This window comes from Tribolium castaneum, chromosome 1 (assembly GCF_031307605.1).
Source record: "Tribolium castaneum strain GA2 chromosome 1, icTriCast1.1, whole genome shotgun sequence".
NCBI classification, from domain to species: domain Eukaryota; kingdom Metazoa; phylum Arthropoda; class Insecta; order Coleoptera; family Tenebrionidae; genus Tribolium; species Tribolium castaneum.
In genome coordinates, this window is record NC_087394.1 from 23,355,577 (window position 1) to 23,374,727 (window position 19,151).

Here is a 19,151-nt window from a genome sequence, read left to right on the forward strand (position 1 = left end):
GTCGTTTATGGCTCATTAAAGCACAGTGTACTTTAATGAATTTAGGGATATATTTAGTTTTCAAACGATTGATCGATAGTACGTGGAATTACACGTACGATCGATATAATCATCATTTCTTCCCTGTTTATTATTGATTATTTATTATCGTTCCCAAATAATACAAAATTCCCTAGACGACAAAAAATGTTTAAATTAAATTAAAATAAGAAAAAGGGGGCGCAAAATATAAAAATAGCATAAAATAATCGTTTTTTTGTTTTGGCGCACGAATCACAAGTTCGAAAATGAACCGTAAGCTTATAAAACTTGTTTTTTAACATACTATTTTGTAATTTGCCATCTTTTTGCTGCTTTTAAACAAATAAATTTACTTTAAACGATTAGGAGCATTTTAATTGCAATCAAATTTTAATTCGAGATTAACTCGAAATTTGTCAAGGGATTTGAAATGACAACTTAATTCGAATTAGTTTAGTTTTGAAGTAAATCTTAATTTGGCTTTCTGAAAACCGTTATTAGGGCCGGTTTATAGAAAGCTCTATTAAAATTTAATTCGTTGCTAAAAGTTAACAACGCAAATAGACCAATCAAACTGCCTCAGTTTGGTCACCTGATCAGTTAATCACGCATTTAATTGCGGATTAAATTAATGACGCTTCTATAAGCCGGTTCTTAGGAATTTTTATGACGATTAGGAATGTCTTAATTTAGAAAAAGTTAATCCAAAATTTTTGTTTTATCGAAATTCTGTAGAAAAACACAAATATGGATGATGATAAAGATAATCTTACATGGACGTCCCTTGAATTTCGTAAAATAGCAAAAATACAGTAGCAAATTTGTTTCTTGCCGACTTAAAAATTTTGATAAAATGTTCTTTCATATAATGACTATTAAGTAATAGGACATCTTATTAATAAGTCTAAAATAATGATTTTGTTCTTAGTTACTACAGTATGTAATTTTTTTACCAAGAAATACAATGTAGTACTTATTTTTGACTTTGTTTATGTTGCTTCTCTAAATATTTTTTATTTTGTTCTTTTTTTTATTGCTACTAAAATTTTTGAAGGACCTACAGTGAGTTATTTGTTATTTTAAACAATGGATGAAATGGCAACAGCACATGTACATTTTTGAGATCAAAAGTAAAAAAATATAAAAACTACGTAACTAATTCTTATTTACAAGCTATAATTCAAGGCATTTTTTTGGCTATGTAACGAATGTGCGAATGAACGTTTAACAATGTTTAATAGTTATTTAATAGTCCAATGAAAACAGTCCACCCGAGTTTTAATTTTTGAACTTATTTTACTCAAAAACGCTAAGACAGATCGATTTTATACTTTTATATCAAGCTGGCATTGATTCCAAAAGCACACGTAAACCTCTACTTTGTGTTCGGATCACTTCAACACCCAAAGAAAGCAGCATGTAGTTAATTTTTTTTAATGGGAATAGGGGATATAATTATGATGTCATTTTTAAGTCTATTAAAACCTCTATAACCTTTTTATTTGTTGTAACAATTTACGAAAAATTTGGTTTAAAAAATTACCGTTTATTTAAATAATAAATACGTTTATTTAAATATAAAATACATTTTCACAACGGCCATGATATTTGTAGTTTTTAAGAACCCTCAGGATAGAAGCGCTTAGAAGTCCAGAAACTACAGGATGCTCAAAAAATAGCGCACAGACTCAGTGGGCCTTGTTGAGAAGGATGTGTAGATTACGGAAAAAGTCTTGAAAAGTCATGTTTTAAAAAATCTGGAGCTCTCATTATTTTTTTATTTTTTTATGTTTCACACTAAGTATACGTTCCCTAACAAAACGATGAATATTTTTCAAATTTGCTACCAGATTTTTAAATTTAAAAAAATTAAGATTTTTCAGTAAAATCACAAATTGTAGATGAGCCAAAACTGGAAATGATTTCCTAGAAAACAATTTCAAAATTAATTTATTTTTATTCTTGATCAAATTCTATTACGATCACGACTGTTAGACAACGTTGCCACGTATCATTTATTTAAAATTAGGTATTTATCAACAATTTTAATACAAAGAGTTTTTTACTAATTTCACTTTTATTTATAAATAATTTTCTATCACACACCATTGAGTTGGTGCGGTGGTTTTTGAGCACCCGGTGTAGACAATCGCTCAAAAACGCAAAAACTCGAGTGGACTGTTCTTAGTGGGCCATCCTGTATACCAAGAGAATCATAGGGATGTTAATGAGCATCTGGTTTATTTGTGCAAGGTTATTAACACCCAACTAAATCCGGCGAATGCTAAATAATTTTATTTATTACTAAAATTAATTTCTACAAAAAAATAAATTTTTGACAATTTTTGGCATTTTTTACAGTACTAATAATTTTTTATGAGTTAAAAAAGTAAGGAAGAAAACCGGTAAAGTCTGAAACAATGTTTAAGAAGAAGTGAGTTGGTAACTTCGAAAGGAATTATGACTATCTTTATGGTTACCGTTACTAAAAAAATATTTGCATAGTAAGTAAGTAGTAAGATTAGTAAGAAATAAAATATATTTTTACATAAAATATCTTTTTTGTCGACATTATGGAAAATCTGGTTTTGTTTCTTGGGTGGGCGCAATTTTTCCGGCCCATTGCTGGTAAATTAAGAACAGATGGGAAAATGATTGCATCTAGTCCAGCAGCAAGAAGTCTAACTAATGGGCCTTGAAATTGAATCATTACCGTAATGGTAACTAATTGATTAAAATCGTTGCAGTCTCTCTGGAAACGAGAGCAAAAAACGCTCGCTTCTCGAGCATTCTAATATGCAAAGAATCAAATTGGAGATTGTCATAAAAGCTCGTTTATTACAGTTATTATCTCATTATGATGCTGTGGCCCCCGATCCTATTACCCCCGACCGGTTTTTTCTCAATTTGGTCGATCGAATGGGTTGTAGTTCGATTTTACAACGTTCGTAAATCAGTCGTTTCGCTTCTACGTCATTAATAATTGCAGTAACAATGCACAAGGCAACAAGTGTCCCTTTAGAAAAACATTATGGACGTCCATAAATAAATCGCCGCTTATAAAACATACACACACGGTGTGCGCGCCTATGAAATCCTCCCACCCACGTCGTAATAGAACCCATCCACCATAAAACTCCCATGCCACAATTACCCGCACTTAGTGATAATATATAAGACCGTAGAGGGATAACACCGCGATTTTTTCGCGAACGCCACTCGTAAATTAGCGATGTCGCGATGCGTCGACACGGAATCGTTAACGATTTTACCTGCTCGCATCGTAAATCTCGGCTTTACGGCCCATGGGAGGAAAAAATCGAAATTTTGTCTGGTGGACGGACGCATCTGCCACTTGGCTGCGAACGTGTTAATTCGTATAATTTACACACTTGCTTAATTCGCACGCTGATGTAATGCTTAATCTTAGCGTGTTTCCTGTCGACTACCAATTAATTGTCATAGACGAAGAGAAAAACAAGCAATGGCGTAACGGGCGTCGGGACGTGATTTAGGATGCCCACTTTAGAAATTGACAAGATCTAATTCAGTAGAATGGTATAACAGGATCAAGAGATTTATGACCGATTATTATCTACTGTTAGCTTTGGTAGATTGCAGGCCAAATAGCTGCAGGTTGTGTGATTTAAGGCTCGTCAGAGGAATAAAAAGGTGTTCCAAAGATTTGCTTTCCTCGGTTAGTTTTCCGCAAGGGTCTGGTTGTGACCCCTTATTATTAACAAACAAAACGGATCCCTTTAAAGTGCTTTTTTAATAAGGAGTCACTACTTTTTAAACAAATTTGTTAGAATCCCATGTAAATGTTTTATATTTCAAGTTTTTTCAAAATAATGAACAAAATTTCCTTCTAACCTTTCAACTTTTACAGAAATTGTTGTTTTTATGGATCCTTCAGAGTCCGAAAACATCACTTATAATTCAGATCAGTATTTCTGAAAATTTTAATTTCATTCGACAAAATATTTTTTTAATTCTAAAGTTGTGTCAGTATTTTATGCACCAAGGGCATAATGAAGATGTTTATATACGAGGGCAACAGTCAAGAGGCTCTGGCCCGAGATTTTAAGTTGCCCGAGCTTTATAAAATCGAGTTATGCCCGTGGTGCATATAACGTTTTATTTTCCACTTGGAATATAAAAATTAATTGATTTATTGTTGTCAGCATTAGTACGAATTTGTGAGCGTAGTCATTATGTCCGCTTGTTATGGCCCTAGGGCATAATTAACAGATTTATATAACGCGTATCACAGACGAAAAGAATCAATAAGATACAAGTAGAAAACAAAACAAAAAATGTAATTCAAAAAGAGTAAGTTGTAATTTATATTTCTCTATTATTAACTGTATTTCATAAAAGATTAGCTTTGATTAAAACAAAGTGAAATGAAAATGAGTAAACTTCAATGTTTTAAAATAAAGCTGTTTTATAAACGAAGTGTAGAAACGTAAAACTAATCAACATAGCCTGTGATTTACTTTGGTGTTTTGAAATTTTGAGTTTTAAACACAAAAGATTAAAAATTTTATACTGGAATTACCATCTTCTTCCTTTCTTCTGAATTACATTTAATGCTTAAAGACAGTTTACTAACATAAATTGCTAATAAATTGTAGTGATCGTGAGTGTACCATTTTTTCTGTAAAAATTAAGAAAATCGCTATAGGGGTTGACACTTGGAAAAATAAAATTTCTGTTTGCTTTTGGATCAAATTTTTCAGAATTTTTAAGGATTCGGCCTCGTAACCTGAACCAAGAGCAGCCAAAATCTATAAAGTCTAAATTTTAAAAGTAATTTAACCTTTACTTGTCAAAGCAATCAATTGTAGGAATAAATTTTACTAAAGATTTTAATGCACTATTAATAATTTCCATGGTATTTATCACAAGAAATTTGGTTGACCCCCCCACCCCTTAAATTTGTTATAGAATATGTTTCTAATAATTCGGATAATTTCTATTGTTATAATAAAACAAATTCCGAAATACTCTGTTCTCCAGCCGCCAAGTGAGTGCAAGTAATTTAGAATTTGTTTTTTACTTAACAGTCTTAACATCTCTTTGTAATTTATTTAAGTTTTTTAAAAAAAAGTGTAGGGGATTTGATTGTATAGAAGGACATCTTCACCAATTTGTAAAAAGTCTTTTTTTTTACTTTGATTTACTTATCTATCATAATTTAACGTCAACGATATTTTTATTAAAATGTGTATTTGGCGGTAATGCATCAAACTACCTAATTAAATTTTGAAGGAAATGTGCCATTAATTTTTAATTTGCATTTAGATATTGGAGCACTCATTCCTTCGGAATATTGGCAAATCATCAGTTACTTTGATAAAGAGTTCCATCAGGGTGGTCGTTAGATACAGTGTTTATGATAGTGCTATACGAGGGCAAGGTGAAAAATTCTTGGCCTAACAATGAAAGACTTCGTTTTTTAATTCAAATATGCATTTTTTTTTGTATAATCTCTATTTAGTTCAACGCACTTTGTGCAATGTGTTTCTAATTTTTTAATCCCATCCCTGAAGTGACTTTCTGGTAGGTCTGCAAAATACTTGATTACAACGTCAATCACCTCCTCATTTGAGTAATAATAATAAGTCTGGGGAAGTCAAATCAAGCAAATATGAAAAATGTTCTAATAATTCATGTTTTAAATCCCTCAATTTTCCCATTGCCAAAGCGCCTTTGTGGGCAGATGCATTGACCCATGCGGCACCCTTATGCACACAATTTTTTCTTATCTAATTCTTGGTGCAAAATCAACTACACCTTTTTCTCAGATATCCCTATGACCGTAGCTATCTCATACACTTTCATTCGCCGATCATCGAATACCAAATTGTGCATTTTTTTGAGGTTTTCATCCGTGGTTACTGTTTTTGTTCGTCCTTCACAAAACTCATCATTGAAAGATGTGCGACCACGTTCGAATTCAGCTGGCCATTTTTTTTACAGTAAAATATGAAGAGGTTGACTCTTTGTAAAGTCTCAGCAACTTTGAATAAATTTCTGTTGGCAATAAGCCCTTTATTTTACTTTTACTTTAAAAAATGCTGAGACAAAAACTATTTGTCAGATTAAGACAAAACTTGAAGGATGCTATTATGACACATAATGACTTGCTTCCGCATAAAAATTTTGTTGATAACAATGTTAATTCTGTAGTAGGCCGTGAATTTCTCACCTTGCCCTCGTAGAATTGGCGCGTGATCATTGCCATTGTTGAGTTTGCAGATTTGATCTGCTACCGACGATGGAACCATACCGGTGGTTTGTAAAAGTTTTAGGGTCGTTGATCGTTTTGTGTTAAAGATTTATTTCAAACTAAGGTGTCAGTCATAATTTAGACGAAAACATACGATATATAATGTAAAAATAAATTTCTAACAGATTTTCCATGTGAAATTTTTGCAGACTAAGTTTATTACGGCTAATGCAATTTTTTCGTCAGACAGTTTTTTTACACTAAATGTAACAAATAAATTAATAGGACCTTTTTTTCTGAAAAGGTTCGATGTCAATTTAGTTCAATATATGTGTTTCATCTGTTTCTTTCTTTCGTGTTTGTATTAAGTGACTAAGGAAAAGATTTGACTCACCCGGTTTAACTAGTGATTAGATTAGATTCTTGAAAAAGTTTGACACAATCTAGGTAGGTATATTTAATTTAGCAGTTATTATTCCTACAAAGCATGGAAAAAACATTTGCTGAATCAGTACTTACTCCAGAAACTCTAAACTGATAAATATACTTTATTTATAAATTTCTCCGAGATTTTCATAGCCTGAAAACTCTTTTTAACACCAGGTTCTCATTTTAAAATTTCCTCGCAAACACAGTTTTTCCAAACCTTCCGAAAGTGGGGTCGGGCGATTTCCGTGACCGCCCGGAGCCGCCCCTTTCGAAAAAAATTAATTACCTCTAACTGTAAAACAATGAGAGAAGGCTGGATCCCAGGACGGCTCATCATCGTCCGTCCAAGAATACTAATTTCTCACATGTCCATTTAAAACGAGGCTATCAAATTTCTAGCGCTTTACAAATGACGGTTATATTTTAATTCCGTCAAATTGATGTGGTCGGAGTGAATATTAACCTCAACCTCTCTGCACACCGGACTTGGGCGTACCGATGATTTAGTGTTGGATTTCGGAACGACGACGTTATTTGACACAAGTAATCCATCAAAAAATGGTGGAAAAATTTGCGTGTGGACGATGACTGATGTCCCAATCTTACCTTGGACAAAATCGGGGAAAAGAAGGACGCTCACTCGCCACTTGCAACACTCAACTGCGATAATTACGAGCAAAGACGGATTGACCAATAAAAATCGTCAAGACGATACTCTTATCAACACATAAATATGTTTTCGAATGATAGTGGTGTATTTTTAATTATGTTAAACGAGAAACAATCGCTCTATTCAATGTTGATTTGAATAAAGACATTCTTCGGCTCGGTTTGATTGACAGAGGAGGAAATTCGAAATTGCTCCAAGTTTCACTCTAATGATCGGTTTCTTTTATTAATGACTCAATTCGAAACAACTTAGTCATTACTCTGATAAACTAAATTTTGCGCAATGAATCACGGGGAGAAAAAAGAGAAAGTCCAAATTGGTTCAATAGGATTCAGCTCGGGCCGTTTCCAATTGAGTCCAATTGATTTTTCCCATTGTTGTTGGATCAGTGGCGCCGCAACTGCTACTAAATATGCAGCTATTTTCCACTCACCTTCAACGTTCGCCCGAACAGCTAACCATGGATCCTGCAACAATAAAAATTATTACACAACGGGCAAAAAGTGTTTTTATTGCTGGAAAAGATCGCGGATAAGAGTTCGTGATGTTGTCTAACTGAATCGCGATAAACACGACCGATAAATCCAATTTTGATTGTTTCGTGCCGGTGGAAAGTTTGTTTTAATTTAGAGGTCCATTACCATCACAATATTATGGTTATGGGCGAGCCATGGGGTGAAAAATCAGCTCGCCCACGAGACTTGTCTATAATTTATCAACGATTTGTGCAATTATGACGAGAACACGCTTTGCACAGTTGGCAGAGCAGATCCTTGCTCAATTACTTATCAAACCATCTAGTTCCGTGTGTTGAAAAATCGCCGAAATGTTTTGCATTTTAAATCAAAATTCCGAAAATGTTTACCGTGTAATTTGTAAACGTTGTAAAACATGCCACGAGTGACTAAAACTAATAACTCAGTCTTGTCCAATTACGAGCCACCGTTTTTTGCCAATTTCTGAAATTGTTAGCATCCACTTAATGTGCAACTAAGATATATGACGGGACATCGGAACTGATTTATTATCGATGGGTAATCGACGGTCAAAAACCCAGCCAAGGTTGCGCAAAAATTTGCAAAAATCAGTAGCGAAAGGATAACAAGACGATTCAACACCGCACACTGGTTTTATTGAGCTCTATTGTCCCGAGACTGACACTGATGGTAGTTTCGTGTCTACCCATTTTACCTCCGTTATGTTATGGAAATAATAAATTGTACTGTCCCAGAGCACTATTATTCTTCTATTATACCATAACAATGCCAGTTGATGCAGATCGTGGCCTAGGTAATGATACTTTTTGCTGGGACAAAGTAAATACTCATATGCCTGTCATCAATGATCCCAAACCTTTGCCTATTCCTGGTACTCTTCTCCAAAAGGCAAATGGTTCCCGTTATACAGCGGCCTGCCATATATCAAATTGGTGCTACTGATGCAGGCAATAAACCAACTGTAAATTTCCCTCCGTAACAACGTTTTCCATATTTTATTGCTCTTTGAATTAGTCAGATCGGCTTTTAACGAAATTTATCTTTCACGGTAGGCCTATTAACGTCTCGAGGCCATAAATTCCGTATTGTGAAAAACGTGGAAATTATACTCAATGTCATTAAAATTGCAACACCAAGACGGAGTAGGAATTTTTTGATAAAACTTGGAACAAATGTTGGACTATTAGCAGATATTAAATGATTAAAATTTAATTTAATTTTTTTTTTCAGAGAATCTAACAATGTTATCAGCGATTTTTTTCAACCATTCATTTAACTGTAATCTAATAGTAATAACATAAAGTTGTATTTTTTGGATAGTAATCATAGTTGGCTATGACATTTTCGAAAAGCTTATTTTTTCTGATTTGATATGTCTATTTATGTAATATATTAATTTTAAATATTTAAGAAAAAACAAAACATTTTGCTTTTTCTTTATAGTAGGCCATGAAAAAATTTTGGATTTTTAATTAAAACTATGAAAATTGTATTATCCAACAAGTATTTATCATGTAATGATTTTTTTTAACCCTAATTATTTCAAAAACAGCATAATAAATTTTTATTAGATCAAATTTTTGCAATTAATAAAAATTATTTGTTTTTATATTTAAAATGGCAAACTTACGTTGTCATTCTGTTTTCCAATTTTAAACATGAAATGTCGGAAGAAGAAAAATCTTATTAATTGTATGACTGCGTATCAATAAAATTTTATTTTACAAAAAAATGACAATCCAAACATCAAAATCAAATTCCATCTGCGATAAAAAAATACACAACATTATTAACGTCACCTCCATTGCACTTCATTAAATCATAAAAAAGTCGCATCAAATGGTAGTGACAAATCATTTGCAATTTTCTGCACATTTTTTATGTACCTAATTATAATCTGCGCGCTCGTATATTTGTTCAATTGAAAATAACTTTAACATAGTTTATTTATATAATTTCACATTTTTTACTTTAATAACCGTTCACAAAATTTCTAGATTATTCACAACGTTTATGTGAAATAATTTTTCCATGGCCAACTACTCAAATATTTTAGATATATTTTTATCAAAAATATATAAAATATCAAACTATATTTATATTGTTTTGAGTTCAGAAAAAAATAAGCTTTTCGAAAATGTCATAGGCAACTATGATTCTCATTTAAAAAAATATAACTTTATGTTATTACAGCTAAACAAATGATTAAAAAAATCGCTGATAACATTATTAAATTCTCTGTAAAAAAGTTCCTCTATAATGTCTTTGTTTTAAATGTGTATCTTTTATAATAATAAAGATATCATTTTTTTAAGATTTCACTAAAAGGTCAACTTTTGTTTATAAGTCGAAAACAAAAGACGATAGCGAGATGCGGTTTTGACCAAAATTATTCTCTCAAAAAACGGACCCAATTATGTGTCACTCGTTTTCCTCTAAACCTCTTAGTTTTGGAGATCGCCTATTCGGACATCCAAAATGCAGCACCCTGTACTTCACTTCTGACTGTTTACCATCGAATTAGGTCATTTGAACTGCTTTTTGTTGGATTTCCTAGGTATGGGAGGAATGAGCAAAAACGCACCTTAAACCTGACACACCAAAACTTTTATTTGGAAAGACAACGTGTTTCAACCACAAAGTGGTCATCCTCAGGTGAGAATATACACTGTATATATTGACCATATTATGGTCGAAATGCGTTGTGTTTGTAAATAAAGGTTTGATGGGTCAGGCTTAGATAAGCGTTTTTGCCCATTCCTCCCATACCAAGTAAATCCAACAGGAAACAGTCCAAATAACCAATTTCGATGGTAAACAGTCCAAAGTGATAAAAAACGACCTTTAAACCCACCCATTGGGCAAAAATTTGTCTTGTAATTAAATTATAGCCATACTCCGAAGACGAACATTTTGAACTATTTTTTTTTAAAGGTATGCTTTCTCTTTCGCGGTATCCGGGGCCTTCTCCAGTCTATGACTGATAATCCGGTCTATGACTGATAACATTGCTTAATGATACTTCGATTTCTATCCAAGCGATTATCAATTTCTGTAAATGAAAAACCCCTATTTGTAGTCCAAAAATCATGCCTCTTTCAAAATTGCGTAAGTTGTAAGTAATTTCGCTTTTGCCGTCTCCAGGTCTAACTGCGCTGTTAGAACACTTAAACCTAAACGAATTAAAAAAAAACAAATAAAAAGATAGTCAGAAAAGAAAAAAATTGGAAGCATAACACTTGCTGGTGAAAGAACTTAAATGTTAAAAACTCCCTAACCACTTGATTAAAATCGTTTAATCATTTATTAGTCGCTAATAGTCGACTATTTGTGCTACGTTTCGTCAAAAAATTCAAACTCCTTCTTGGTGCTGCAATTTTTATGACATTGAGTATATCTCAGACCAGTGCCGAAATAAAATCTCGTTTATTTTCCCAACGATTTGAATAAAAAAGTGCCATCACGCTGGCTAAAAAATGATCCTAGGTAGTAACGACCTCCAGGTCACCAGATCTGAACCCCGTCGACTTTTCCTCATAATTATTGTAAATTTCGTCGCTTCGCATAAAAACCTCCTAATGAAACCCATAAAACATCGGAAATTTATTTCTAAATTATTAATGGAAACCGAGCCTTAATATTTACATTAGATCGTATCGTTCTAACGACTCCTCACTTCTAATTGCGGATTTATGTCTGCTTTTGCTGGCAAATTGCCACGAGTTGACGACAAGCGAACCACCTGTGCGGTGACACATGCGAGCAACAAGTCGCTATCGCCCGATCTGAATCCTATCGATTTTTCGTGGTGGCGTTTCCGGCACGAGTTATGCAGACGTTTCATTCGAATCTGTCGGCGTTTTGTACTCGCGTCCGATTCTACAATGCTTGTTTTGACAGGAACACGACGAGGAAGCGTCCAATTCGATCCATCATTAATTATATCGATAAAGGCGAGAGACTTTGGATTTACATGACGGTGCCTCTTCGGATATTGTTCACACTTCGGGAGATGCGCGAATATTGTGTAACTCTGACGTGCGATGATGAATCGAAGAGATTTGAACCTGCAGCTGTCACTCACAGCGAGCGAATTTCGATCGTAATCGCGCCACAGGAGGCGCGAGCGAGATTTGCAAATTTCCAAAAACGCCCTTTGTTCTTCCACGACTCAATAATCGGCTCTCTATGATTGAGTGCGTCTGTCAATCACGTATCGGTTTTTAAACGGCGTGGCAACATCGAGAACAAGTGTTACGAGTCGGCATTAAACCAGGAATGCATTTTATGTACTGGGTAGATAATGGCTGTGCTGAACTCGATATACGCGTCCGTAATAACGAACGAACAACAACACCTCCAGGAGGCGCCGTGAGAACATTCGAAATATGCGGGGGTGCCTGGAGGCGCACTTTTCGGATAGAGATGATAGAGTTTTGTTAACGGAATAGGTCGGTCTAGGACGCGGCGAGGAGTTCACACGAGGTGCAAACAGCATGAAATTGCACAGTTCAATCGGTCGGAGAGAAATATAACAATGTCGGCGAACGAGCGTCGACTTGTTCCGGACTTTTTAACATCAACACGTTTGCTTAAAGACTTCATTACGGCGCTATTGAGGTGGTAATTAAACGGGAAATTGCACGGGGAGGCGGAATGGACAGAGGGAGGGATAAATAGGTGCCAAGTAGGTGCCAACGCGAAACATAAGACCAAAGTGGTTCCTGATTCAGTGTTTTTATTGCAGCAAAGGTATTTAATTTTCCAAAATGTCCAAAAATTGTAGATTTTCTTAAACATTGACTTTTATACCAAATTTTTTGTTTTGTATTTGATTTATACAGCGTGCCCAAAAACTGACGTACCAACTCAATGGTGTGTGGTAGAAAACTGGTTACATATAAAGGTAAAAATAATAAAAAAATTCTTTGTATTAAAGTTATTGATAAATAACGGATTTTAGATTAATGATATGTGCCAACGTTGTCTAACAGTCATGATCGCAATAGAATTTGATCAACAATAAAAATAAATTATTTTTGAAACGGTTTCCTAGGAAATAATTTCCAGTGTTGGCACATTTACACATTGTGATTTTTTTGATAAATTTTAATTTTTTAAATTAAAGAAACTGCTAAAGTCTGATAGAAAATTTAAAAATAATTATTCATCGTTTTGTTAGGGAACGATTACCTTGTGTGAAGCATAAAAACATTAAAAAATAATGAAAACAAAAAAAGTTAACACAATAAGTTTGTAGCTTCAGATTTTTTAAAATATGACTTTAGGAATTTTTTCAACATTTTTCCCGTAATCTGCACTTGCTTCTCAATAACGTACCACTGAGATGGTGCGCCAGTTTTTAAGCACCCTGTACTTACAGTTCATACCAAATCACAACAGACCATCCATCAAGCCTTGTATTTAAGGTACAATTATTTAAAATTTGGAGGCTTATATTTTGATTACTTATGTTATTACTGTCCGTGGAAGACTTAACCATTTTTGAAAAGTTCACATAAAACAGCGTTTTAAGGTACGCCTGAAGCAATAAGCTTCATTTTTGTAAGAGAACATCCAACACACTAAAAAATTGTAGAGGCACCACCCTTTTTTGTTTTTTTTTGGTTATCGTCTGCTGATGGTTTATCAGTTCTTAGTTTGGCGAACATTAAACAATTTTCATTTATTGTAGAACGTTCTCTCTTTGAACACCATTAAAATTTTATTATGATTACCCCAAACCGCAAGAACCCTTCAAGCTAAGTCACTCAGGCAAGCTTATTGTGTGATTTACTACAGATAGGCTGCAGACTTTCAGACGAACTAATCGGTATAGTATCTATTTAGGGGGCACCCTTGTCAAAACATCTTACTGCGAGGGTTGCTTATCTTAAACACCATTATCTGTTGTAAAACTTTATGGTGTATAATAGCAAGCAAAAAATTTCGGACACCTTTAACATTTCACTGACATAATCGTATGTATTCCCTATCCTTTTTGACAATGAAATGACAAAAGTGCTCGAAATTTTTTGCTCGCCATTGTACAAAGAAAACGTTGCTACAATAAAGAATCAATGTCAATATTTCAAATAAGTACATATTTGGAACAAACTATTTTTATTCCTCAACACTGTCAAAATTTCCGGTTTTTTAAAGCAATTTTAAGCCTTGTTGAGTCTAATTCGAAGAGTAAATTGTTGTATACACTCGTGGGTTCATAATCCACTAGTGAAAGAAAACGACCGATTTACACTCAAACTCGTTAAATAAATATTTATTTATTAAAGTGTTGTAAAAAAACTAATTAAAATAATTACATACTGACATCCCCCTGTTAGTAATACGGCAGCCTTGTTTACAAGATAGGGTAAGTCCGGGATAGATGTCCCACCGGAGAAGATGGCAAACGCGAATAATTTAATACAAGCTTCTGGTAATAATTTAATGGGCATTAACGAAACTTCGCGAACTTTTAATATCCCGATTAAGTATACAAAAAAAATCTTTGTGATTTGTGTGGCAAAATACTACTTGTTGTGGGAAGAAAATTCTGACTATATTGCTTTAGGTTATTTGTCATTAAATAAATATTGTTAACTATCTACATATATATTTTAATGAGGGGCATCTTTCACCGACATTTCGGGGAAGAGGACCAACGCTACTTTTTCAGTTTTTTGTAATAAAAGCTATTGAAGTCTATCTTTATGTTAATATGTTTGTTTAAATAAAAAAAGAGTTATTATCAAGAGAAGTTTTTTCCGTACACCTAAACAATTTGGTGATTAATTATCCACAATAAAAAGGCGAGGCATCTATCCCGGACATACCTTACAACTAGCAGGGGATGCAAAGTTCAAGAGTTCACACCTCGGCAAAAAAGACATCAAGAACGTTTTTAGAAAGATTATAATCAAGAACACGTCTCGTATACATACAGGTTGATTCAAAAGACTTGGGTAGATATCCAACAGAGTTAAAAGTTCCTAGGACCAAAAATGTTTGACCCTTTTTCTTATCAAATTAAATACCTCTTCAAAGTTAGATCTTTGGATTAAGTTTTTGCCACTTCAGATTATGTTTTCTGATAGTTACCGGAAATGGAAGACTTTGTTCAATGTAGAGAAAGATATTTGGTGTTTTTAGACTATTACTCAAAAAATATAATTTTTTGTCTGGAAACGTTTCGATTGGATTAAATTAATCTTTTTTAGGCCGTCAATTGTTAGTTATAAACTGGTAAATAACAACTGACATCGTGAAGAAGATTAAATAAAAATCGAAACATTGCCAGAAATTGTATATTTTTTGAGTAATACATAGTCCAAAAACACCAAATCCCTTTCCTGATACTGAAAAAAACGCGTACCTGTTGAAAAAAAATCACCAATTTGTGTCTTACGGCCTACAAAACAAATCCGACAACACTGGCAACAATTAAGACAGGTCCTTTTCCATTACGTCGAAGGACAATACTTTATTCTAATTATTAGAAAGTTTTAGCGAAATGCTTTGATTGATACGTTAAACGTAAAAGTTAACCGTCAAACTGGTCGTAGGTCCTTTATCGTACTTTTTAAGATTAGACTTTTAGCAAGACTTAGAAATTGGTGAAAAAATTGAACCACAGCCATTACAGCAGTTATAAACAATAATTTAAATCCTCGAAGATGTCCTTGATTAGGATCAGTTACTTTTCGTAGAGGGAATCGAAACAAATTAGAATGATGAAGAGTTTACTGCGTACTTTAGATCTAAAAACAGGATCTTTTTTTCTTAATTTGACGATATGCTCTGTATGTTTGTGCTTCGTTCTTAGAGAAAGCTTCTTTTCAGTTGTTCTCGTTGCATGTAGATCTTAGACGAATATTCTACTTCTGATTATAATACAGATTACAACCAAGAACTTTTCTAAAAGTATTAATTTGTCCTCCTTAGAACTGAAGTTTACAAATTTTACAGAATTTTCATAATCTTTCTCGTATAATGTATACGACAAGACGAAAAGAGGATTACGTTAAAATTTTCTGTTTCTTTAGTAACAAGCAAATAACGTATACGTTACTAGGAAAAGTACGATTCGGTCTCTATTGTCCTGTCTTCTTTTCTTATAGGGAGTGATTAGAGTTCCTATATTGGGATTGTCTAAATAATGTTATGTACAAAATCTATGAAATTTTGGGAATTTGTCTATGCAGTTATAAAATATGTAGGTACTTGAATCCAAAATTGGTTCTAATTTTTAGGAAAGTTGAAAGTGTCGCTGCTTGGCCGCCTTTAGCATCTACGTGAACTTTAGATTGTTTCAAATTATAAAGTTATTGGGAATTCACGATTTTGTTACGTTTTTCATACGAGAACACCTTCAATATCATTTTTTAGAAAATTTAAAAAGACGACAGGAAATATGAAGGGTTCTTGATGACGAATTTTTTGGACGAGATGTTTAACTAAAAATTGTGACTGAAAGAAAAGCATTTTTAACATTGAAATACGTTTTAAAGTTATGTCTTTAATATTAATATATATATCGAAAAATTTCAGAAATGTGAACATTAATATTGGTAGCTATTCAATTATTTTCTTTTTTTAAATAGTAATCCCAAAATTTCAACGTTTCCTACGTTTACTACGTCCCTGGTTAAATTTGACATAAAATTATGTCATTTTATACATTTCACAAAAATTATAACCTTATAATTATTTTCGACATAAACCTCTGACATAAGTTACTAACAAAAATTTTAATAAAAAAGGATGGAAATATATACCTTATCCACATAATATAAAATTGGCTCAGTTTGACGTTCAGTGTCCCAACTCTCCCAATATAGGGAGTCTCTAGTCCTGTCTTCTTTTCTTATAGGGAGTGATTTGTCGTTTAATTTATTAAAATATTAATTCGCGTTAGCAATGAGTTAAAAGTCCTGGGCGGTTTTTTACCGAAAATTGAATGGTTTCGCATGCATTCAGTGTTCTTCCTGCTTTTATGTTCGAATTTTACGGTATCTAACGTTCCCGAAGTACCAATTGCAACAAAAACTGTCTCATTAGCCTTCTTCCATTGGCGCCTACACGATCTTCCGTTACTTTGCGTTGAACTTTGCGCGCAAAAAGCCCAAGATTCAGATCGCCAACCCACAAAGCCAGATGGGGCCTAATCTCCATAATACCATAAACACGTCCGTGAGAGTGCACCGTTCTCTCACAAATGGGTCGTCCATCGTCGGTCTAGCACGAAGCGGTAGAATGACAACACGTCGTCCATCGATCAGTCCCAAAGAAGATTCAACGCTTGATTAATACAAGAGGATTTAATTCCGGATCGTGTGTGGTCCAGGTATATCCGATATCTGGACCGTTACGCAACTAGTAGTAAATTATTTTACGCGTTATTTCAAATCCTGGACATTTTAATAACTGGTCACGATGAATATTAATACAACAAGATTCGATCGCGAAAAAGTCGGGCCGTAAATTTCGAATCGGGAGGTTTGGGTTTCTATTGTGCCAGACGTAAATTTCGGTTTTTTATTGTCGGATTTCGAAATACCGAACGTGGTATTTATCAATGCGATCGAGAAATGATGAGGATTTTTCATAAAAGTTATTGCTCGCTCATGAAAGTCCCATCTCGAATTTATGCCTCGAATAATTTTCTGATTTTATTTGGGTTCGGCGGCGATCACACTAATAAAACACGAAATTAAATTTATTAGAAAAATAAAACCAATTTTCGAGTTTTGAATTTTCGGTTATAAATCAGTTTTATCAGTTTTTTATTGCATTGTAACTTTTTGAAGCGTGTATAATGCTTTTATCAAGCGCTGTGTAGGTTTATCATAACTCTTGTTTATTCGAAGAAATTCTTCTTACGAAACGCTTTTTATTTTTAAAATCTTCACACATTAGTGGACCTTCGTGTCGCTAATTGAAGAAAGTAACCGTTTTTCTTCCAGGTGCGAATCGCACGCGATCCTTCCGGACCGTGACATTGTTCTTCAGTGGAGAAGTCGAAATAAATTTACATAATAACAAAAACCGCACCTATCTAAAAATTCGTAATTGGAAAATCGTGTTGACAAAGAGCGAGTTCATTGATTTGTTTATGCGCTTGTCATTGGGATTCTTCTCTTGTAATAAATAATGCCGATAGTATTTACGAAAATCATCGAAGCGTTTCTAAGCTGTAATTAAATTGAGATTCGAGTCTTTTATGGTATTGGCGGCTCAATGTGCCGTGTTAAGGCAAATATATAAGGAAACGTGAAACTTGTGATTTAAATACAAATTATTGGCTATGATGTACGCTTATTGAGAAGCATCGTGGTATGTGCACTAACTGTGAATTTTGCGAGAGGCGGATGGGAGACTCTTTGTCGAGCACTGCGGGGTTGCGCTGAGACAAAGAGATGCTTTTTATTACAGTAATTTGAGATACCGGCCGAAAACGGCTATTAAGCAGACGCTTTATTATGGATATTGTCCAAGAAGAGTCGGGAAGAAAAGTGAAAGAATCAAAAAACAGTTTACAGAAAAGTACAGACGAAACTAACAATCACCAAAATTTTTACAAATCTCAAAATTGTGCAAGCATATGATATTTCAGAAAATAATTTTTCGAAAACAGTAACAAATCAGACAAATGTGTAACAACCAACAAAAAGGGGTAAAAAGGGGCAATAGTTTCAGAAATACAAAAACAAAGATCTGCTAGTCAAAGATAATTTTGCCTTGTCTTGATTCTTGTTACACCTAAGTATTAGAAAAAAAAAATTGCACTAAAAAACACTAAAAAACGAATAATAGTTTCTAGCAAAAAAGAATTTTTTGTTTATAGATTAGGATTCTAAAATTTATAAAAGCTTTGGGATTGGTCAACTACTGTATTGTTATAATGACTTATGGCTTATGACCATACCCAAAGCTTTTATAAATTTTGAATCTTAACCTGGAAGCAAAATATTCTCCTTTGATAGAAAAACATTATTTTTTCTTTACTAATGAACTTTTTTATAAAAGCTTTACAAAAATTTAAATTTTTTATTTTTTGCTTATAAGTCTTTACTTATTGTAATCGTCTTTTCCTCTGAATTGCAGTTTAACTGCCTTGTAACACAGTTGGGTACTTTGTTGATTTGTGCACTTGTTTAGCGATATGTGGTAGAAAAAAGCTACAGCACATCCTAACCACTGCTCTGTGTCTGTCATTCAAAACAAAAAAAAACAAAAAATAGCGATATTTTGTTGTAATAAAACCTAATAAAAATTATTAGGTACTAATATATTTCTA

General features: G+C 33.5%; 2 protein-coding genes across 8 annotated transcripts in view; one reads left to right on the plus strand and one right to left on the minus strand.

Annotated features, from left to right (window-relative positions):
* The window catches only part of robo1 (roundabout 1), a 476,471-nt gene that overhangs the window by 113,823 nt on the left and 343,497 nt on the right, over positions 1-19,151 (plus strand). The window lies entirely within an intron of this gene.
* Ntan1 (N-terminal amidohydrolase 1) overlaps positions 1-19,151 on the minus strand; it is an 83,774-nt gene that overhangs the window by 16,782 nt on the left and 47,841 nt on the right. For 4 of the 7 annotated variants that reach the window (XM_064356086.1, XM_015978133.2, XM_015978131.2 and 1 more), the window contains exon 2: positions 7,789-7,822. The gene's annotated coding sequence lies outside the window, so the exon portion shown is untranslated. Of the gene's footprint in view, positions 1-7,291; positions 7,423-7,788; positions 7,823-19,151 lie in introns of those variants that run through there. The other 3 variants (XM_015978132.2, XM_970678.5, XM_015978134.2) reach the window with 3 other exon arrangements.